The 9,509-nt window shown below is 30.9% G+C and overlaps 1 protein-coding gene across 8 annotated transcripts in view; it reads left to right on the top strand.

Annotated features, from left to right (window-relative positions):
• The window catches only part of LOC122630575 (mitogen-activated protein kinase-binding protein 1), a 117,679-nt gene that overhangs the window by 30,815 nt on the left and 77,355 nt on the right, over positions 1–9,509 (top strand). The gene's annotated exons all lie outside the window — the stretch shown is intronic.

Below are 9,509 nucleotides of genomic sequence, written 5' to 3'. Positions count from 1 at the left end.
AGAGAGAGAGAGAGAGAGAGAGAGAGAGAGAGAGAGAGAGAGAGAGACTATATTTTTTATTTTCTCCTTCTTCTTTTTCTTCTTTTTCGTTTACCACTTTCCACACATCGCTCGCGTTTATTTTAACCATCACGAGCCTCGTTCCTCTTCTCATTCGAGCAAGAACAGTCATAGTTGGCTCGCGTATCACGTAGCTCTGTACGTCTCGTCGATTCTCTTTGACAATACGACCGGTCGAACGACGCTCGGTCGTCGTCGTTGTCCATCAGTCGACTTCGAAGGTTCAATGAGCCGAAGGAGCATCTTGGAGGACATCCTTACTCGCAGTATTATCCGTAATTTATTCTTTTATTATCTATCTATCTATCTATCTATCTATCTATCTATCTATCTATCTATTCATCCATATATCTAACTATCTGTCTCTTTCCTTTTTTCTATTTTTCTTATTTTCTTTCTTTCTTTCTTTCTTTCTTTTTTCTTTATTATTTATTTATTTATTTATTTATTTATTTAGTTATTTATTTACATGCTTTTCTGTCCCAATTTTTTTTCTATACTTTTTCTTTTACGGTAAAAGGCGTTGACAATAATTGCAACAAGGTCAGGAAACCTTACGCGAATGTACTTCTTAAAGTATATGCATCGAACATCACTTGTCATCTTCGTCATCTTCGATCGATCACGGATTAAAAAAGAACTAGATTTGTTTGCTCGTTTCGAGGTATATTATATCGTTTCATGAGAAATTAAAGAGGTATTTTTAGGATAGTTTGCAACATTAGATTTTTTAATTCGTGCAGTTATAGAAGGTTAATTAAACGTTAGGATTATTCGATACAAGTGCGAACAAATTGTTACTTTTTTTCTTTTTTATTTTTGTAAACAAAACTAATGTTCTTTGTTTATCAAAATCACCTAAATCTACATAAGTCGATATAATTATATATACATATATAACGTTAATATTGAAAATTTGAATGATTATTCCAAAAAAAAAAAAAAGAAAGCTTTGAAAATAACGATAAGAATAATAATACGATAGTGACGAAATATTCATTCGATTTTCGTGAAATTTGTTTGGTAGTCGAGCAAAACAACCCTCTCGGATCAACCCCTGAGATTTTTCAACAAAAGAAGTCTGAGTGGTGTAAGTAGTCGTGCGGAGTCCCTGCAATGGCGGTTATGTGAATTAAACTCGCACTTTTCTTTTCATTTCTTTCTTTTTTGTTCTTCTCTTTTCTTTTCTTTTTGTTTTTTCTTTTGTTGTTTCTCGAACATAAGTCGTAGTGAGAAACGCAGCGCTGGATGCGCTTACGTGCGCGAAAAAACGTGGTGGTAGCAACGCGCGAGCTCTACTGGTGCATCGAAAGAAAATGCACCTACTGTAGAGTACTTGCAACGAAAAAATCGTTCTCCGACGACGACTATGACGACTATGACGACTATTACGACGGCTATGACGACTATAACGATGACTATGATGACGATGACGAGTACTCTTGCGGCACTTAGCGCGAAAAATACCTCGTTAACTCAACCTACGAACTAGGTAGTGCCACTTTATCCTGAGTCGAGTCGAAAGTAATCGTGCTTCTTGGCTACGAAGTAAATCGTTCCGACAAAAAAATGAAAAGGAAAATAAAAGGGAGAGAGAGAAATAGTTTGGTGCCAAAAAAATTCGTAGTTAATCGAGCCTCTCAATATCAGATAATAATTTTTCATTTTGATCTATATTTGATCAGTATTTTTATTAATTATTTGATCAGTATTTATGATAAAATGTCATTGTAATAATTTCAATATGAACGAATAATTAAATGTCTTGATAAAATATTGACAAATTGTTGATACTATTAATATTATTATTAATATCGACGATAACTAAAGTACTTTTAATTAAAGTATTGAGAATTTTTCTATCAATCGATGTAATATCGACACAGACTTATTGTATGTTATTATTAATACTGATTAAATTGATTGAAAAATACTGATTCAATAAATGGCGACTATAATTATCTTTTTATCACTCGAATTTAATTACATATGATTAAGTCTATTGACAAGAGTGCATTATTATTGTAAACAGATTTTATTTACAAATGTCATTATCTATATTGATATCGAAAAATAACATTTTTAGCATCTAACGTAGGTTGGTAACAAGTTGTTGCAATCTTTCGTGCATTAAATGTTACCTTGTATCGCTTGTAAATTAAACCTATTTAAGATAATAATGAATTTTTAATCGACTGACTTATGATCCATCGGATATATTAATTTATATTTTTTTAAATGCTTTCTCAACGCAAAAGAAATTTTTCTTTTCCTTTCTTTTCTTTTCTAAATCTAAATTGAAAATACATACAAATAGTTACGCTTAGAAACATATACTTTTTAATATCTTTGCTTCTCGATAATTATTGCCTTATTTCTTTAATAACCTTTAATAAAGGATCAAAACAAACGTATTTGTTAATGCTATATCATTTTAATGAAATGTATAAAGTGGTAACTATACTATATGTATATACATACAAACATACATACCTATTAATTTAATGATAACATTTATAAAATGATAATAACGAAGGATCACGATCGTATCATTAAAAAAAAAAAAAAAAAAAAAAAAGAAGAGAAAGAGAGAGAAATGGGAAGGAATAAAATTACTAAAACAAATCGTAAATTTAAATTAAATTAATCAAAGACGATTATAAACTTTTTAAACGATCAAACAATCTTTTGTAAATCACGAACGACCTATAAACCGAACGATGCGTTAAATCGCATCGTACTCGCGATTGAAAATGATCGTAGTTACTTACAATTATTTAATAACACGATTGTTTAACTCGAATCTTAAACGAATCAGGAAAGAAATCTAGAATCGAAGTTTAGAGATCTAAAGTAAAAGAAAGTCCTTTGTACGTTATGAACACTATGAACTTTCGTCTCTTTGTTCTGAAATCAAACTCTCTCTTTCTCTTTCTCTTTCTCTTAAACGATGATCAACAAAGTTAAATCACTGTTAAAGTGCTTGACAAAGTAGTAGTGTAATCGTTGATAAGTAACAATCATGATCGAATTGTGGCCAATGACATTGTCCGAATTTACGATGCATGAGTAAAAGAGAAAGAAAGAGAGAGAGAGAGAGAGAGGGAGACAGAGAAAGAATGAGAAAGAGAAAGAGAGAATGATGAAGAAAAAGAAAAAGAGAAAGAAGAAAGATCTCGCGAAACGCACGTGCGGTTGCATGCGCAATCGTGTGCGCTCGCGCGCGTGCGTAAGTATTCATCGCGCGTGACAAAGCGTGAGAGAAAGACATAACGAGGTGCTTGCCGAGCTGCAGTTTTGCGGCTTGCAGCTGCCCGAGAAATTCCATTCTCCTCTCCTTTCTCTTTCTCTCTCTCACTCTCTTTTTTTCTTTTTTTCTTTCGATCTGTATTTTAATTTTTTTTATTTTTTACCGAACACTTTTGCGAATTTCCATCTTGTATTTCTTTTCGTTATATATTATGTGTGTATGTGTGTGTGTGTGTGTGTGTGTGTATTTTTTTGTTTGCTTCTTCTCCTTTCGCGACTAAGAAAAAAAAAAAAGAAAAGAAAAAGAAATGGACGAAAACGTATAGGTCGGTGCTTAAAATAAAACGAGCCATCTCTTCTTTCCCGTCTCTTCAACTCATTCAAGATTCGTCGATCTTCTTTCTCGTCTAATCTTCTTCGTTCTCGCTTAGAACAGTTTTGAGATCGATGACGCATGGGTGAAAGAGAGAGTTTATTAGAATATAAAATTATAGATACGCATTTATATTGAAATGATATGTACATATAATACATTAAAGTTCTATGGTGTTTAATTATTCTCTTTTGTTCTTTCTTTTTTCTTTTATATATTTCAATATAAACCAGTCGTACCGTAGTACATTGAACGCCATGTTTATATGCACAATATTAATCTGATTGTTTAGTAGAAAAAGTATTGAAATTCTTGCAATATTTGATAAATGATGTACTCGTTTCGTATATATATTTTTCTCTTTCCTTATTCTTTTTTTTTTTATGTTTTAGGAAGCCATTCGTGATTTTTTACGTGGTTTATTTTGTATGTATAGTAAAGTTGGGTGGTTCCGAGCTTCAGGTTGACAAGCTTTCGAGTTAATCCGAAAATCTATGGAGCCTCCTATCGACACAGTTTAACACATTGTCTAGCGCTTAGATACACCGACATAACTCTCTCTCTCTCTCTCTCTCTCTCTCTCTCACATACACACACACACACACACACACAGTAGCAGCAGCATATACACATTCTTGATTCCCGATTCAAACATATTCGCACGTGGCACACTGTACAATGTATTATGCATTGTTCTGTAATTGGACAGGACGAGTGAAAGGGAGCGTCCTCTTGTATATATCATATATATGTCTGTGTACATCTGTGTTTCATACGCTTACGTGTAATTCAAACTGAGAATTGGACAGTGAAAGATATATATCATTCTTAGTCGTATTATCTTATTCGCCTAAACAATGAAAATCCGCGACTGTGAGTCATGTATATATAGGTATATATAATCAAACACGATGATATCGAGGAGTCCAACTGGACTTTAATGTGACAAAATTGAAAAATATGTATATATATATATGTGTGTGTGTGTATATATTGTATATATACATATATATACATACCTACTGGTTTTGTGCTGATAGGCTTGCGACAAGAAGCTTGAATTTACGTGGGTGTTGGATAGCGACCGGTGCAAGTATATCGTAAATTAACGAGACGGATCCGTGACTCGTAAAATTACAGGTTCAAGGATGAACGAAGGACGTACGGATAAAGTAGACGCGGTCTTACATGAAAGAAGGTCATCTTGATTGGATGTCATTAAACTTAGAGAGAAATCTTATTATAATATAATAATAATATATGCGCATGGAAGATATTTGAGAAAACTACAAGAAAACTATTAATTAATGCAATATTTCGACGTGGTATTATTAATTATCTATTAAATGACATATTCGTGATAGAAAATTTATAACAGTATTAATTATATTATTAAATATTGATGTTCTAGATGATTACTCTCGATATATATAATACGTTATTAATTATATAGAATATTTATTATTTCCAATATTAATTCAATGATTAAGTTTGATTATATACACTTAATATTAAATAAATAAATGATAAAAATATTTTAACACGCGCCATGAGCTAATGATAATTATAAAAATATATATGCATACATACATTATATATAGAGTTCGTTTATCGCTTTATGATTCATTTAATTTTTGTGATTCATTTAAAGGGAAAAAGAAATAAAAAAGACCACAATCGAGCATTATCGCCAAGGATCTTATCTCACGCAATGTAAAATAATATCACGAGTGATAATGTACGTTATAAGCAGTCTTTCGATAAGAATCATTGATACTTATAACGAAATAAATATCGACCGATATTATTATCGATATATTCTTCGAATCTATAACGAACTACTGCATATGTCTTTGTAAAAGAGAGAGTCTGTTTGCGTGTGTTATTATTTTTATGAAATATTTCTTCTTCGTACTTCGTTCTTCCTTGAACTTTGATCTTCGAACGAAAGGTACTTGCAACAAGTATTTCTTCTTTATGAGAGAGTGAGACAGAGAAAAAAGGAAGAGAGAGAGAGAGAGAGAGAAAAGTTCATTGGTTCGTTGTAAAAACGAATGTTAGTACACGATCGTTCGAACGATCGAACTATCGATCGATTGATCGATCGATCGATCGAACGACCAACCAATCTATCGACGATGCCAAGAAACGTCCTTGACTGAGATAAGGCACTTTCGCACACGAACCTCGAAGGTGATTTTTCAGTCTCGCTTTACCGAACTAACAGATTGATAGGTCTCGTGCCAAATAATCTCGATGTGGCTTGCATTTTCAATTCGATATTGAGACCTATAGAATTTTCTTGGTATATCCAAACGAATCAATTTACACGGTTACTTTACTTCCTTCCTTATTGAGTTACTTACTTCCTTTATTTTCGTTGGAATTAAAGTGTTTATTTTTCAGACGATTTTAAATTATAGAAAATAAATCGGTATATATTCATTTAACGATTTAATTGATGAAATTAATTTCACTATTTGTTCTGTTTTCTTTCCATTTGTTCTTTTTATTTATTTATTTATTTATTTATTTATTTATTGATTTATGTATGTATAGAATGAATCGACAAGATGGCTGACTTATTATTAGTGACCTTTATTTATCAAACTTAATCTGAATTTCGAACCGTCGGATTGAACTTTATATTATATATATATATATATATATATATATATATATATATATATATATCTTTACTTTTCCCTATGCTCGGTCATCGCGATTCTCACGTTCTCTTTGCAACGTTTAGTTTGCGTTAGATAACAGCATAGACGTTAGATTCAATGGTCTATTGAAAGAAAAAGATATATATGTATATATGTATATACATACATGTATTAGCAAATAGATAAAATTCAAGAATATTCGTGTTAAGCCATTTCGATGGTATATTACCTAGATGTTTTTGTTGATTTTTTTTATCTCGATTATTACGTTGCTATGGTCGAGGAAAATGATGAAGAGTATGAAAAGTCAGAAGTCTCCCGCTCTAAACGGGATTTGTTGTTGCTTCCGCTTCCGGATCACGGTGAAAGCTTTCTTATGCGATCTCTCACGACATCTTTTTGTCGAGACTCGAAGCGAAAAGAAGATATATTACTATATATATAAAAATATACTCATCAACGATTTCTTTCATTTCGATTTATTTTTCTAATACGTAAAATAATAAAATAATAATATTCCATAGATGATATTTACGGTCTGATTGTCTGTTAAATAGCAAATAGTTTGTCGATTCAATAAATGTATGCACGTACGTACGTACGTACGTATGTATGTATAAATATATCTACTATCTACTGATTCGAACTTCTCGAATATTAAATTTCACTGATTATGATGGTAATAGATCGTGAAATGTAAACGGTCTATTTATTTTAACTTCGGTGAAATTACGAAAAAGGAAATGCGATCGCTTTCTTTAAAATATCTATTTAACAAACAAGAGAGTCCTCGGCGATTTTTAATAGAGCCAAGTTATGCAGAAAGCTATCAACCATCGATGCTCGTGAAATCATGTAAATCTAATTAAAAGATCATTTTAGCCGATTAATTTTGTCGTCGTTGACCGATATTCTTTTTTTTTTTTTTTTTTTTTTTGTTAACAATATCTTTTTTCTTTTTCTGTTTTAATCTTTTTTTTTTCAACATTGATTGCTTATGAAAAAAAAAAAGAAAAAGAAAAAGAAAAAAGAAACATTTTCAGTGGCAACAGATGATTTTGAAAATTCTCTGCAAAATAATTTATTATATAATTAAATTTATATCATCGGTTGATGATTATTTTTTTTTTCTTTTTTAATAAAGATAACAAAATGGTGAAACATGCTTGTTTATGATGCGTGTTTAATCAATTTTTTTTTTTTTTTTTGTCATTTTAAGAATTGCTAGGTTTCTACATAACTTAGGTGCAATAATAGATATTCGTAGAATCTCGTAAAAGAAATTTCAAGTAGTAGAGTGTGACGTTTTTCTTTTTTCTAATATACAAAGAGAAAGAATGAAAGAAAAAGAGAGAGGAAGGGAGAGAAAGCTAAGATTAATCGATCGGTAGACCACGAGCTTAATATAACAACTAAACTATTTATTATCCTCGTTGCTTTTACCGAAACTTATTTCACAAAGTGGAGCCTAAAAATATGACGCATACCTTTCTCTCGATTCTCTTAAGAGTTTCACCCTAACGGTGGTGCTTCTTACTTAATCGTGTTAGGCTATGATCGATACGCATGTTACTCGCATCGAATAAACGAAGTTCATATGTCGGCATGGTTCTATTGAAAATTTCGACGAAAATTATTTTAACGAAAGGAGATATCGTTTAATATCGAAGATTTTTTTTTTTTTTTTTTTCCCCCAATAGAACACTATTTTCTTTTCCTTTATTTTTTAATGTCAAACAAACTTTTTATTCGTTAAAATATGTAACGTTTAATTGCGTTGTCTTTTGCCGACGTGACTTTAATGAAATAAAATATAATGAAATGAAATGAAATGAAATGAAATGAAATGAAAAAGTTCCTCTCTCGAAAAAGTTTTGATCTTTAAATGACAAAACAAATGGACCGTGAAAGCACTTTTAATTTTATTGACATTACGAAACTTTTTCTTTCTTTCTTTCTTTCTTTTCTTTATTACGTATTCAAAGTTCCAAATTGTGAAATCAATGATAATCCATCAAACGAATTTGTAATATTTCGTGTGTTAAGGGAACTACATTAAAACTGATTTTAAACTCGTTTAGAAAAAATTATTCTTATTTTTTTTTTTTTTCTTTTTTTTAGGTCGATGTCGTTGTAAGACATTTCTAGAGAAAATTAAAGAATAAAAATAAAAAAGAGAATGATATAACCCGATTAATAAACAATTCTATAAACTTTAAAACAATGCAAAACGAAAGGATTTTCAACAATCAATGAATTCATTAAGCTATTAAGTTGCAAACAATTGGAAATCCAACGATTCGATTAGCACATACGAATTTAATACATATGTTCGTTACCGCGCCCGATTTGATAAATTTCAATTGGAATTTGAAGAAGAATTATCGATTAAAAAAGAAAAAAAAAAAAAAGAAGAAGAAAAGATATTAAGTACATCTACAACCGGATGCGACAAAAGAGAGGAAGAAGACAAAGTTCCACTCGATAAAGCAATAAGACAGGACAATTTTTTCTGTTTGACTAAAACGTCCTTGTTCGGGTCATAAATGATCATTATGAGTAATAACGATTAGAAATAGTTAATATATATATATATATGTATATAGAATGAACAATCAAATTTACCCTTCTCGTGCACTAAATACGCTGTACAAGCGAACATTCAAATTAATAGTTCTCATTATTTGGCCTAGTGAATCGAGTAAATATCTCGAAACTCTCTTTTACTTTCTGTCTCTCTCTCTCTCTCTCTCTCTCTCTCTCTCTCTCTCTCTCTCTCTCTATCTCTCTCTCTCTCTCTCTTTCTCTCTTTCTCTTTCTCTCTTTATGAACAAATCCTATAGACGTTTCGGTGATGCACCATTTGGTAAGAAGAACACTATGTGCTCGCGAAGGTCGTCGATCATCGTTCCCTTCGACTTTGTAAGAGAAAAGTGTTGTAGACAATGATATATCGTATATAGTTGTATAATGTATATTTATTTATTTATTTATTTATTTCTTTATTTATTTATTTATTTATTTATTTATTTATGCATGCATGCATGTATGTATGTATATATATATACAGAGTAGGCCAGAAGTTTCTCTCTAAGTGATTTTAAAAATCAATTATACTTACGAAACTTTTTCCTTCGTTTCTTTCTTTTTTTTTTTTT

This window comes from Vespula pensylvanica, chromosome 7, assembly GCF_014466175.1.
Source record: "Vespula pensylvanica isolate Volc-1 chromosome 7, ASM1446617v1, whole genome shotgun sequence".
Classification (NCBI taxonomy): Eukaryota; Metazoa; Arthropoda; class Insecta; order Hymenoptera; family Vespidae; genus Vespula; species Vespula pensylvanica.
The sequence above is the reverse complement of the archived record's forward strand: the minus strand, read 5'-3'. Positions and strand labels throughout refer to the sequence as shown.